This window comes from Paroedura picta, chromosome 1 (genome assembly GCF_049243985.1).
Source record: "Paroedura picta isolate Pp20150507F chromosome 1, Ppicta_v3.0, whole genome shotgun sequence".
Taxonomy (NCBI): Eukaryota; Metazoa; Chordata; class Lepidosauria; order Squamata; family Gekkonidae; genus Paroedura; species Paroedura picta.
The window spans coordinates 176,610,530-176,624,452 of record NC_135369.1 but is presented as its reverse complement, the minus strand read 5'-3'; the positions used below and the strand labels follow the sequence as shown (position 1 = coordinate 176,624,452).

The 13,923-nt window shown below is 44.7% G+C and overlaps 1 protein-coding gene across 5 annotated transcripts in view; it reads right to left on the bottom strand.

The window, feature by feature from the left end:
- The window catches only part of SHLD1 (shieldin complex subunit 1), a 95,221-nt gene that overhangs the window by 68,106 nt on the left and 13,192 nt on the right, over nt 1–13,923 (bottom strand). Inside the window, exon 1 of one of the 5 annotated variants that reach the window (XM_077313131.1) lies at nt 12,067–12,087. The exons of 3 other annotated variants lie outside the window; for them this stretch is intronic. The gene's annotated coding sequence lies outside the window, so the exon portion shown is untranslated. Of the gene's footprint in view, nt 1–10,278; nt 10,427–12,066; nt 12,088–13,923 lie in introns of those variants that run through there. One more of the 5 variants, XM_077313123.1, reaches the window with a different exon arrangement.

Genomic DNA, 13,923 nt, shown 5'->3' with positions numbered 1-13,923 from the left:
ATGAAGCAAAGGAAATTATCACAGCCATTTTGGTTAAGGGCAAACCAAGAAGGCGAAGGAGGGAAAGAGACTGAAATAAAAATGGGTCTTGACAAATTTTATTTCACACTAAGTGTGATTTTAGCAAAACCTGGGATTCCCCACGCCTGGGTGTTAGCAGTATCCCCCAACTCCCGTTCTGCGAACCGGTACCGGTCCATGGTGGGAGGGAGGGAGGCATGGCCGTCGGCACGCTGGCGGGCGCAAATGTGCAGGTGCGACAGCCCCGCGGCTCCCTCTCCCCCCTTGGTCCCCGGCCCGAAAAAGGTTGGGGACCACTGAGCTAGTGTACAGTAGTTAATTTCTTGTGATTTGAATTTTATATCACTGCATGATCGACTGTGTTCTCCCCAAATTTCCCACCATACTCCTTCAGAAAATGACTGTCCTGGTGAAACAGCTGTTTTTTAGTATATGTATGAGTTTATCCATCTGTCATGTATGCAATACTATCTACCACTTCTCCCCCCCCCCCTTTAAGCAGCTGCAGTAAAGTCCCCGCTGGTTATCTGAGATGCCACATTTTCATTGCAGGCACTTAGAGTCATAGAACTATACAGCTGGAAGAGGCCACACAGGCTATCTTGTCCAACCATCTGCTCAATGCAGGATCAGCCTAAAGCATCCTTGACAAGTATTTGTTCAGCCGCTGCTTGAAGATTGCCAGTGAGAAGGAGCTCACCCCCTCCCTAGGCAGCCAATGGCACTGCTGAACTACTCTTCCAATAAATTTTTCCTAATATCCAGCCAGTATCTTTCCATCGTAGTGTAAATGAGTCATATCCTCTGCTGCCAACAGGAACAGCTTGCTCCTCTCTTCTAAAGGACAGCCTTTGAAATATTTAAAAGAAAGCAACCATGTTCCCCCTCAGCCTCTGATCTGGACTGAACATTCCCAAGTCCCTCATCTTTTCCTTATGGGACTTGGTTTCCAGGCCCCTGATTATCTTTGTTGCTTTAAGAAGAGCCCTGCTGGTTCAGACCAGTAGTACATCTCACACACTGGCCAGCCAATGTCTCTAAATGGCCAACAACAGGGCATGGATAGAGGCCGAGGGCCTTGCCCTGACGTGACCTCTTGGTTCTGGGATTCAGAGGATTAGTAGCTCTGAATGTTGAGGTTCCCTCCATCACCATGGTTACTTATCCTCCATTAATCTATCTAATCCCCCTTTAAAGCTGTTTATTCCTGTGGCCACCACTCCATCCTCCAACAGCAAATTCCACATTTCTTCTGCATTCGTTCCATTCTTTCGGAAGTGAGGCCTCCAGAACAACATGTAGTACTCCAGGCATGGCCTGATCATTGCAGGAGATAGGAGGATTATGCTACTGTGTGACTTGGGTGTTGATACACACCTCTGTCGATACACCCCAAGGCTACATTAGCCTTTTTTTGCCCCTATATCACACTAACTGCTCATATTTTTCACAGTCAGAGTAGTTCAGCAGTGGAATAGGCTACCTAAGGAGGTGGTGAGCTCCCCCTCACTGGCAGTCTTCAAGCAAAGGTTGGATACACACTTTTCTTGGGTGCTTTAGGATGCTTTGGGCTGATCCTGCGTTGAGCAGGGGGTTGGACTAGATGGCCTGTATGGCCCCTTCCAACTCTATGATTCTATGATTCTATGATTCTATTTAGCTTACAGTCCACGTGTCTCAAGACTGTTACCCAGAAGTGTGTCTCCCATCCAGCAAACGCATGTCTCGTTGTTTTCCAGTGGTAGAACTATGCACTGATCCTTGCTGAATTGCTTCTTATTCACTTTTCCAATGTGTTATTGAATCCTATATCTTCTGGGATGCTTGCTTTTCCTCCCAATTTGGAGTCATCTGCAAAGTTAATGAGTAGCCCCCTCCACCCATTCATCCAGATAATTTATAAAAACATTGAAAAATACCAGGCGCAGAACTATGTCTTGTGGCACCCCGGCCCCTTGACTGCTTCTCATTGCCGTGTCCTTCTTGCAGCTGTTGCTAAAGAATGAAAACCTTCCTGTGAAAGGAAGAATCTCTCCAAAGACCCAGGTGGCAAAGTGGTTAGTATACTAGGCTGGGATCTGGGAGACACCCCCCCCCCCTGGCAGTCTTCAAGCAGTGGCTGGACAGATACGTATTCTGGATGCTTTAGGCCAGTGATTCTCAACCTGGGGGGGCGGGACACCTTTGGGGATCAAACAACCCTTTCACAGGGGTCACGGCAGGGTGAGCAGCTTGGCTGGTGGGGGGCGCCATCTACACAACAGCCTTGCAGGGTAGATCGAGATAGAGCATTCATCTGTCTGGAGCAGTGAAAACTTGTGAGATCTCCATGGTGGGACAAGAGGCAGAATTGAATTGAGAAATCCCGGGGGGAAAAACCCAATTTATATACAATCATGAACAATGGATCTTCACGCCATTGGTCAGCTTCGGTTCAATTTCTGTGAAAGAACCTTTGCATAGTTTTATGGTTGGGGGTCAACACAACATGAGGAACTGTATTAAAGGGTCACGGCATTAGGAAGGTTGAGAACCACTGCTTTAGGTTGACCCTGTATTGAGCAGGGAGTTGGACTAGATGGCCTGTATGGAGGAGGAGGAGAAGAGTAATTCTGTGAGGGAGATGAGGCTGAGAGAACAGTTTATCAGTACTGCCCGGAGCCCAAGGTCTCCCAAGGCCGACTCTGCTTACCTTCTGAGATCTGATGAGATGAGGATTTCATTGGATATCCAGTTTTATATATTTATTTAAGCATTCTTAGACAGCTTTTCACACCCAGAGGGGCCCAAAATTGTGCCTCAGTTTCCCTTGAACACCCTTTTACACACTGAACCCTCATTAACTTGAAAGGACTAGGGATAGATGAATGTGGCAAAACTGACTGTTTGTTCTTAGCAGCAATTAGAACATTGTAATAGAAAAGGTGGCCTTTTTAATGTTTCCACAGCTGCGTATGTACGGGACAAATATTATCCTATGCACGACCGTGTTTATGATTACTCAATCCTTTATTTTACATTGTAGGTTTCACTTTTAAACTGAACACATAAGTCTGGTACATTTGGAAGAATGTCACTCCCAAGAGCAAAAGCTAGGGATGTTACGACTCAAACCAGACAGCAAAGCTGACAATAATCTTATTTGGACTTTTGATCCATGTTCTACAGACACTGATACGATAAAGTAAAAGCTGTTGACCTAAGAGAACCTCTTGATAACAGTTTTATCCATATACTCAGCTATATTTGAAGGTCTGTGTAATTCTGTATCTTGCAGACAGATAGGCGTTTATTCTAGAATTCCTCATGTCTATTAAAATAACGGAAACTATTTACAAGGCAGTCCTATACAGACTTATGCCCTTCTGAGTTCACTGATTCCAAAGGATTTAGAAGGTTGTCACTCTGCTTAGGACTGCACTGTGCTCACCAAGGACTGAAGCTGGGGCCTAGTCTGCACACAATAGATAATGCACTTTCAATGCACTTTAGAAGTAGATTTTCCTGTTCCGCACAGGAAAATCCAGCTGCCGAAGCACATTGAAAGTGCATTATCCTCTGTGTGTGGAATGGGCCCCAGGTAAAACGAGTCATTCGAACAGAAGCTCTTTGAATGCTCTTGGGTCGACAGTCAGCGCAGTGATCCTCCTCTTTGGGAATGCATGAGAAAGTGGTGGAGGACGAGAACCCAAAATCGCCAAGGCCAGCAATCAATGTATTCCAATGTTTCCAGCTGCAAACATGCACTGGGAATTGGAGTCATATCTCAAACTGCAAGATTTACCTTATTTCCTTGAAGCAGAACATACACTGCCCTGCAATGATTACAAGAAGCAGATTCGGGGAACACTTATTGTTCAAAGAAATGGCAAACCCACAGAAACTTAATGAAAAGAAGGACAGAATTTCCACCCCACCTCCTTACTTTCCAGTTCCATGCCCTGACCTGCATAGTTCAGGCTGGATTGACCTCGTCAGATCTCAGAGACCAACAAGGAATCTCAGAGACCACCAAGGGTTGTGATACAGCTATGGCAAACTGCCTCTGAACCGCTCTTGCCTTGAAAACCCTACAGCAGGGGTAGACAACCTGTGGCCCTCCAGATGTTCATGGACCACAATTCCCATGAGCCCCTGCCAGGGGCTCATGGGAATTGTAGTCCATGAACATCTGGAGGGCCACAGGTTGACTACCCCTGCCCTACAGGACCACTATGAATCAGCCGTGACTTGACAGCAAAGATAAAGTAAAAATCCAATCCCACAGTCATTCGTGCTTCCTGGCACCAGCTCTAGAGACAGCTAGTGCAGTCCCTCTACTCAAGTTCCACCCACCCAGAGCAGAGGACCTATAGCTAAGGACGGCAGCCCATGGCTAGAGCCCAACAAGGTTCAGTACAGAGCCAGAGGCAGGCAAGTGCCAACCACTTCTAAACATCTCTTGCTTTGAAAATCCTATGCGATCCTCTGCAACTTGATGGCATTTTCCACCCCCAATTATTGGGAAGAGCATTTGGTGTTAGCATTGAAGTGCTTTCTGCTCACTCAAGGACACCTTTGGACTCAACCTTTTAATGTTTTCAATGGGAATTTAGGGTGAAACAGAGCCGGAAGGATGACTGCGTATTATCTTATTTGAGGTCACCATTTAAATAGTGTTGGTAGAATGATACCCATTATTTTTAACTATGGGGGGCTTGAACTGATGGAAGGCACAAATGGGAGAAAAAAATTATCTCCACCGGCTGTACTTTACACTCGCTGTAATGGTGCTGAACATACCGTAAGCCAGATTGGTATAGCACAGCGTTCCCCAGCCTCTTTGGAATTCTGATAAAAGTGCGGTGGGCAGAGATACGGAATGGCTGCCACTAAAGGACTCCTACAGGAAATGAAACTAGCCTCAGAACAGTTCCCACTGCTTACGTTCAATCACATGATAAGGATCCCTGCACCGCATTGGCTGCTACTACCAAAGCATTGTTTTTAAAAACCTGCCAATCAAATCTACAACGGCCAATCAGAAGCCTTGCTGGGCAAAAGTCACACCTGGCCCCCACCTACTTTCTTAAAACTCTTGATGGGCACCAGGAAAGATGTCAGCAGCCAGTCACCATGATGCCCACAGGTACCATGCTAGAGAAATCTAGTAGTCAGCATTTCAAACCAGGCTCTGTGAGACCCAGGCTCAAATCCACACTCTGCCTCACAGGGGGCTTGACAGGATAAAATGTAGGAGGAACTGTCAATGTTGTAAACTGCTTTGGGTCCTGGGGTGGGGAGGATATAAATACCCAAATTTTAAAAAATCAGACCATCACCTGATCATTCTCTTGGTGTAGCATCCGTGATTCAGGCCAGAGCCAATTTTATTTAGCTAGATTAAGTGGGCAAGGAGGCATAACAGAACTCAAACTGTGTATTCATTAACATCTTTAGATTAAAATGATGGCTCAAATGGATTCTACGAGCAGCTGCAGCCGCATGCTGGGAAATTATTTCTTTTGCCAAGGAACACCAGATGGGAAAGTGAACATGCTGAAGTTGTCAGTGTTGGATTACAGATAGGCTCCCACCGTGGCATCTTTATTCCTGGAAGAAAAATGGTGCGTGTACATTTGTGTGTGAGTGTAAATTCTAGGCCAAAATTGAACATAAAGGAAAAGAAAAGGCTAAATGTTGAGTGATCTCTCAAATATATAATTCCAAATAATTTTTTTATTATTATGGTCACTTTGAGCAATCAAATTATTAAGGTCACTTAAGCAATCAAGTAACCTAAGTGGGGTCCCAGGTATTCAATTAACCCGTTTTTCTGAATCTTCTTCAGTGATTGCTTGCTATTCTATGGAGATTCTTTTTATCAGTTATAGTTATCACCTTGGCAATTGCTCCTGAATGATGGGGTTGTTCTTAAGAATAGCAATGGAATTATATGCTTGAGAGATCCCTCAACATTTAGCCCTTTCTTTTCCTTTATGTTCAGTTTTGGCTATCTATAAGGAAACGATGATTCTATTATCATAGCTTGTAAATTCTAGGCTACTTCTGGGCTTATGTAAACAGGGGGAGCTGTCCAGGATCCAGGGTTGTGTGTTCTGTGAAACACAAAATGCAGTGTAAGAAGAAATTGGCTTCTCAAGAAAGAGATCTGTCATGCAAAAAGGTTTCAAAATGCAGGAACAGTGCCTACTAAGAAAACCAAAACCCTGAAGCTGGAGAGAAGCTAAGTGTTTTGCTTGGTTTGGAACTGCAGGTTCTTTGTCAAGGTTATGGAAGCCTGCCTATCTTTTCCTGCTGCTTCCTTTCACTGTTAGTCTTCCAATACCAACAAAACCCCAGCTTCTGTCCATATCGCAACCATTCAAAGAGCTATGTATGGGAGCCCCCCCCCCACCCGCAAAGGTGAACAAAGGATGCAGTCTACTTTCCATTAGACTCCATGGCAAAACTCCCATTTATTAAGTAATTCAAAAAGGTTTTGTTTGAAGAATGATTACCTAAAGCCCCTTCCTATTCAGATATTTGTTATTTTATTTATATCCCGACACTCCCATATCATGGCTCGTGATGGGTTACATCCATAAATATACATTAGGTAAAGGTAAAGGTATCCCCTGTGCAAGCACCGAGTCATGTCTGACCCTTGGGGTGACGCCCTCTAGCGTTTTCATGGCAGACTCAATACAGGGTGGTTTTGCCATTTCCTTCCCCAGTCATTACCATTTTACCCCCCAGCAAGCTGGGTACTCATTTTACAGACCTCGGAAGGATGGAAGGCTGAGTCAACCTTGAGCCGAGTGCTGGGGTCGAACTCCCAGCCTCATGGTCAGAGCTTCAGATAGCATGTCGGCTGCTTTACCACCCTGCGCCACAAGAGGCTCACTAAATATACATTAAAAAACCCTAAATCAATAGAATCCCAATAAAAATCCACCCCACAGGCAGCGAACATTCCTACCCACCCCCGAAATAACAGACCCTGTGATGGCTCAGTGCCCTGAGGGCAATTCCAGGGGTGCTTGATGACCTGGCTAGCCAACGAGGGGCCCAAATCTAACCTGCCCTGGCCTCAACCAAAGACCTGGTGGAAGAGCTCCGTCTTGAAGGCTCTATGGAACTGAGAAAGCTCCATCAGGGCCCTCAGCTCTTCCAGGAGCTCATTCCACCAGGTAGGAGACAGGACTGAAAAGGCCCTGGCCCTGGTTGAGGCCAGGTGAACCTCCTTTGGGCCAGGGACCCCCAACTAGTTCATACACACAGAGCGAAGAGCCCTATGGGGGACATAAGGAGATAGGTGGTCCCACAGATATGAGGGGCCCAGACCGTAGATGGACAAAGGTTAACACCAAAAACTTGAACCTGATCCAGGCCACAACTGGCAATCATTGCAATATGCTCATTCAATGGGGTTGCTGTAATGTTACTGTAAACCAATCTATTGTTACCTATGTTATGTTATAATTATCGTTAGTGATGCTGCATTATTGGTGACAAAGCTTATACACCAGCTTGGTGTAGTGGTGAGGAATGTGGACTTCTAATCTTTTGAGCCGGATTTGATTCCTTGCTCCCCCACATGCAGCCAGCTGGGTGACCTTGGGCTCGCCACAGCACTGATAGAGCTGTTCTGACTGAGCAGTAATATCTAAATAAATAAATAAAAATAATAGTGTATTACTTAGCCTGATTAGCCCAGGCTGTAAAAGGCCATTTTAACAATTTTCTGCCTACAACAACAAAACCATGTCCTCTCATCTCTCCCTATGCCTGTGTTACCATATTGTATGAGTTTAACACATTTCTGCACTGAATAGCTGAAAAGGACACTTGCACTGCAAGTGTCTACAATAAACCATTTAATGTTGAAAGGAATATGAACTTCTGCATCATATTATTTGTGCAATCTGGGACCTATGAAGAGGAGATGGGGTATGATGTGTGTGTGTGGGGGGGGGGATGAGGCACAATTTCCCATCTCTTCAAATCAGCTCAGTCTGCTAGTGAAGTGGCAAGCCCTTCACCACTGAAAGGATCTTTTGGGCGGGTGCAATTAGCCTATGGGGACCCGTGTCATCCCAGTGCCCCCTCTCCTCATGCTATCCTTTCAACAGCAATGGGTGAAATAGAGGGGTCTAAAAGCTGGTTAAACTGAAATAGCTTATGCCAAAATAGCCCTGGTATTTTTCCTTTTTAAAATAGCCTTAGATCTTTACTACCTCCCATCCATACTTCTCGTGTGTGCAGGGAGATAGAGGAATAGGGAAAACTCTTGTGCTCTCCAGTTAGAGACCCAACTATTTCCTCATCATGTAGCAGGGGTCACTTTTACATCCTCTCTCCTCCCCATAGAGCAGAAGTCCCCCAACCTTTTTGAACCTGTGGGAAGCTTTGGAATGCTAACACAGGGAGGTGGGATCAGTTCCCCAGGAGAAAAAGGCTGCTTGGGAGGGTGGGCACTCCATCATTATACTTTACTGAGGTCTCTCCTCTCCCCAAGCCCTGCTCTCCCCAGGCTCCACCGCCAAATCTTCCGGATTTTCATAAGCTAGAGCCTCTTGTGACGCAGAGTGGTAAGGCATCAGACATGCTGTCTGAAAGCTCTGCCCATGAGGCTGGGAGTTCGATCCCAGCAGCCAGCTCAAGGTTGACTCAGCCTTCCATCCTTCCGAGGTTGGTAAAATGAGTACCCAGCTTGCTGGGGGGTAAATGGTAATGACTGGGGAAAGGGAATGGCAAACCACCCCGTATTGAGTCTGCCATGAAAACGCTAGAGGGTGTCACCCCAAGGGTCAGACATGACCCAGTGCTTGCACAGGGGATACCTTTACCTTTACATTTAGAGCTGGCAACCCTATCATTGTCTTATGTCTGAGCAACTTGGAAGAAGGATGTTTCTCAATAAGCTCTTAGATGCTCATATGGCAATAGATTCTGATGAAGAATTAATCTGAAAGCAGTTTTATACCAGACACAGGTCAATTTTATTGTGAAGATTTACTGTTCAGTATGAAGGCTTCAATTCTCTAATTTACATTCTGGAACAGGAATGATACTCCTGACTCCTGCTATGTTTGTTATTTATTTTTGACTCTGCTGTTCATTTTTCCGGGAAAACAGAGCATTGAATATTTTTCACTAATTTGCCTCTCAGTTTTTCATATTTTTCACCCATGTGGAATCTGGCAGCTGACACATTAGATCTGCCTCTTCTTCTATCATTACTGATTACTTATCTACTCCCCATCCTTGTGGAGCTCAAGGCAATGTACATAGGATCCCTAGGGATCTCCAATCCAGTTATTGGCTGCTCAGCTTCAGCAAGGATGAGGCATCAGATGCCCCTCAACTATGGATTCTCTTTTATTTAATTCATTTATACCCCACCTTTGTCCTCAAGGGGTGCTCAAAGCAATTTACATCATTCTCTCTTGCATTTTATCCTTACAACAACCCTGTGGTCAGGTAGGTAGAGAGCTTTTTTGGCACCGATGGGGAGACTGGAAGAAGAAGGCAAATTCTTGTGCTCCCTGGATAGGAATATAGAAGCCTGCCACTTAGGAAGAAAACATTCAGTACTGTCAAGTCCTGATTGCTAAATATGTGGGGAGTGGAGAAGAGGCTGAGGGCTGAGGGCATCATGAAAGAACAACAACTGTAGAGAGAGGACATTTTACACTATCCTCCATTCAATATCTGTTGATCACCACTGCCATAATAATTTAAGATGCATTGTCTTAATGTGGGGTGGTGCCATGATCGAGACCTATTGTCAGGCAAAAAGGTGGGACATCAATCTTTTCAGACCAAGGCATTCCCCCTCTTAATATGCAATAAGACACAGTTCAAGAATCCAGGACTTCTGAGTTAGTGCAGTCAAATTCCAAATTCCAAGGGTTTTCTCACGTTCTAGAGAAGGAAGGACTCCCTGGAGAAGAGTCTAATGCTGGGAGCAATTGAGGGCAAAAGAAGAAGGGGATGACAGAGAATGAGCTGGCTGGATGGAGTCACTGAAGCAGTTGGTGTGAACTTAAATGGACTCCAGGGAATGGTAGGGACAGGAAGACCTGGAGGTTCATTGTCCATGGGGTCGCGGTGGGTTGGACATGATTTCACACCTAACAACAACAACCAGGTAGGTTTCTAACTGCGATGGGACAAGATCCCAAGCAACAAAGTATGTGCCTGTGCACAAGGAACATCTACCTGTTTGGTGTAGTCATGCAATCCCCTGCCATTGTGTAGTTCCAAAATTACCTTAAAAGAATAGGTCCCGCCTTCAACAGATAGTGCTCTCCTCCAGCAAAGACACAACAGAAGACTTGTCATCTCAATCCCGCCTTCTGCTTTCCCTCCATTTAAGCTGTGCAAGCGGGACAAGCTAAGAAGCTCCTGTAGCCAAATTGGACCTGATTGGAGATAGGAACTCCAAAAGGCTTTATGTAACTAAGCATGGTTGTGTCTGAAAAGGAAACCTGAATCAGCAATGACAAATGTGGACCTTGTTGTTTTTCCTCTGCTCCGTTTCAGAAAGAGATTATAATTGAAGCAACAGGCATTACCCAGAATGTGTTACGCAACCCTTTCTCAGCAAGAAGTAGAAAAACAGCCCATTTACTCTTTAGTGCTCTGCCTGCAGGGATGAAGTCATCCAGTGACCACAAACATAAGGAAAGGTTATCCCATAATATGTTTACGTTGCAGTCTGTCTTGGAAGGCTCCCTTGACTAGGGTCTAAGAGCAGTCTAACAATTCCTTCATGATTATCATTGATAAGATGATCTCAATAGTGCGTTGAATGCTGATTTCCCACCAGTACATGATCACTGAGGTTTTTTGGCACCCATGCCCAGGCTAGCCTGATATTGCAAAATCTCAGAAGCTGAACAATATTGGATCTCCTAAACAAGCCTTTCTCAACTTTTCCTCCACTGAGAAACCCCTGAATCATTCTTGAGGCTTCAAGAAAACCCAGAAGTGGCGTGATCATGCAGAATATGGTTGGGTAGCATAGCTGTGTACATATCCACCTGGGGACTCTTCTCTTCCCACCCCCTCCAGATCTATCATTGGCAATTTAAGGGAGACTGTTACAACCACTGTTATTAATATTATTGTATGGTTATTAATGCAGATTGTTTCATGTATGGTTCATAAATTCAATGTAAACCGCCCTGAGCCTCCGGGGAGGGCGGTATATAAATATAATAAATAAATAAATATAATAAATGAATGAATGAATATGGTCATATTGCCCGATAAATATTTACAAATGACCTAGAACAAGGCAATACAATCAATACAATCAACAGGATGGGACGTCCAATGAACAATGCAATAGGATTTGGATTATAGCAATCTGGAACCAACCAGAAATTTGAAAACAGAACAAAAGTAGAAGAGAAGCTCTAGAAAATGGTCAGCTGTCATCTATCCATGACTAAGATCTGGGAGAGTCGGGTCTGATTCCCCATCCTGACGTGGAAGTTCTCTGCCTCACAGGAGAGATGGCTGTGAGGATAAAATGCAGGAGAGGCTGAACTGGGGCCTCCCTGGGGAGAACTGCAGGGTATAAACGCATAAATAAAAACATTGAATGACATTATCATATGATGAACACTCAGCTGTTTTGCAAGGTGGTTTTATAAGTCATTCTCTGCCCTGACCTTACTATGTCACTCTGTACTTCAGTGGAATTCAGAGTGGAGCTACCACAGCTAGAACAAACAGGGTGATAATTCATCATAGCAGAAAGCGGCTCTGATGAATATTTCAACACTTAGACAACGATGAATTATTCACCTGGATTGATTTCAATTTCAAATCTTAACTAACAGATTAACTAACATCCACATACCACGTCCGCAGAAAGGGGACGTATAATTGCCCAAGAGTGGAAACGTAGCCAGAAATAACTAATGCGGCTTGCTCTCTATCCCTTTTGTCATCTTTGCAAATAATAATATTGCTTCAGAGCAAGGGTTCACTAATGGCTGCTTTTCTTTGTTCTTAACAGAACCAACAAGCCAAATTAAAAATTCTCACCTTGGGGATGGAGAGGATAAAGCCTCTTTCTTCTCGCTGACAGCTCCAGCAACACAGGAAGAAAAATAATAATTGCATCATCAAGCCACAACTGACTCATGGCAACCCCAGACCGTGAGGCTTTCACAGCAAGAGCTGAGCAGAGATGGATTTTGCCATTGCCGTCCTCTGCATAGTAACACCCTTCTTCTTGGATGCCTCCCATCCAAGTACTAACAGTAAGCAACACTGCTTTGTTTCCACACTCTCATGATATCAGGCCAGTAGGGAACCAAGTAAAAACCTATTAGTGAGATGCTTCTGCAAACGATTAGCCACAGGCCAGGCTCATCTTTCTCTTTCTTCGAGAGCAGAACTCAGCCATCTGCTCAGGAGGTTTGAACTGAGCAAAACCTTCACTTTGCGTTTTCAAAAGTTTCTCTCTGGGCCGAGAACAGGTAGGAAGGGGAAAGACAATTCAATTGCTTTCTGTCTTATCTCAGCCACCTTCTTAGAAATGCTAGAAGGTCTAGCAAGAGACAATGGAATGGTCAAGCTCTCCACCCCCCCCCCAGCCAAGCAGGGGACAGAGATTTGGAGGTATTAAGCACTAGGACTTTAGGGAAAGCTTCTTTGACGGAGCCTGACCTGGTCAGTAGGTGGGAAAAAGAGAGATCATAAAAGCCCTGGGAGCAAGAAGGAAGGTCCGTTTTGTGTTGGTTCCATCAAAGCAGACAGAACTCTTAACTGAGGTCTGGAGTAGCCAGCCATTTTCACGCGCTGGCCTAAACACCCGAATCAGGCTTGAAAATAATGGAACACCTGCCTAGATCTGTAGCTTTCTAAACTAAGGAGCCTAACATATAGTTAACATCTGATAGGGCATGTATGGAGGGAGGGATAAAGGAATTTGCACTTTACTCTTTGGTTTTGAATCCCTTCCCCAATCTGAGGCTATGATAGATTTATTGTAATACGGCTCCAAGCCAGCTACAAAATCCACATAACTTACACTCTGGTACTGTGTTAAAAGCATGCTTGTGAACATCTTTTTAAAAAATGCTTTATAACTTGATTCTGTTAGTGATTCCCTGTGCCACATAGACTTCCGCCATCTTGGATACACTATGTTAAAGGGAGCACTGGGGGAAGGCAATCATTGGCAAGTGGCTACTCCCTCAGTGATAAACAAGGCAGTAAATTGTCCCTGTAGTAACCAAGTGCTGGGTAGTGGGAGACCCAGAAGCAAGAACACAGAAAGGGAAGCTGGGAGCCATGACCACTCCCCACTGGATAATCCCTATGAAGATCATGTGATGGAGGTGGTTAAACAGAGAAAGAGAAAAGCCCTCCATGTGTTGGGAAAACCCAGGAGGGCTGGCTGGAACAAGGCCTGCAGGTCAGAGTAGGCCTATTGTGCCACACACTCAATGAGGCTTACTCAGGAAAAGGCTGCATCCAAAGCACATCTTTCCTGTCTTTTGTCATTTCCAAGCAATACTAGATATACCTCCCTCAGTATTTTCAACATACTGAACAAGACACCATACTTTCATGGTACTGCCAGTATTTCGTTTGCCATTCTTGATTTTCAATAGTCTGATGTACACTCAAAGCCACAAATGTGTTAAGTGCCACCAAGTTGCTTCCAACCTATAGCAACTGTATAAATTAATGACCTCCCAAATTTCCCATTGTAACAGCCTTGCAAAATCTTACAAACTGAGCACTGTGGCTTCCTTGATTGAGTCAATCCATCTCTTTCCCTGCTACCTTCTAACTTTTCCTAGCATTGTTGTATTTCCAGCGTGTCTTTGCAAAGTGTGACCCAAGTACAATAGGCTACGTTCGGTCACTGCTTGCAGTTATGTGTCAATA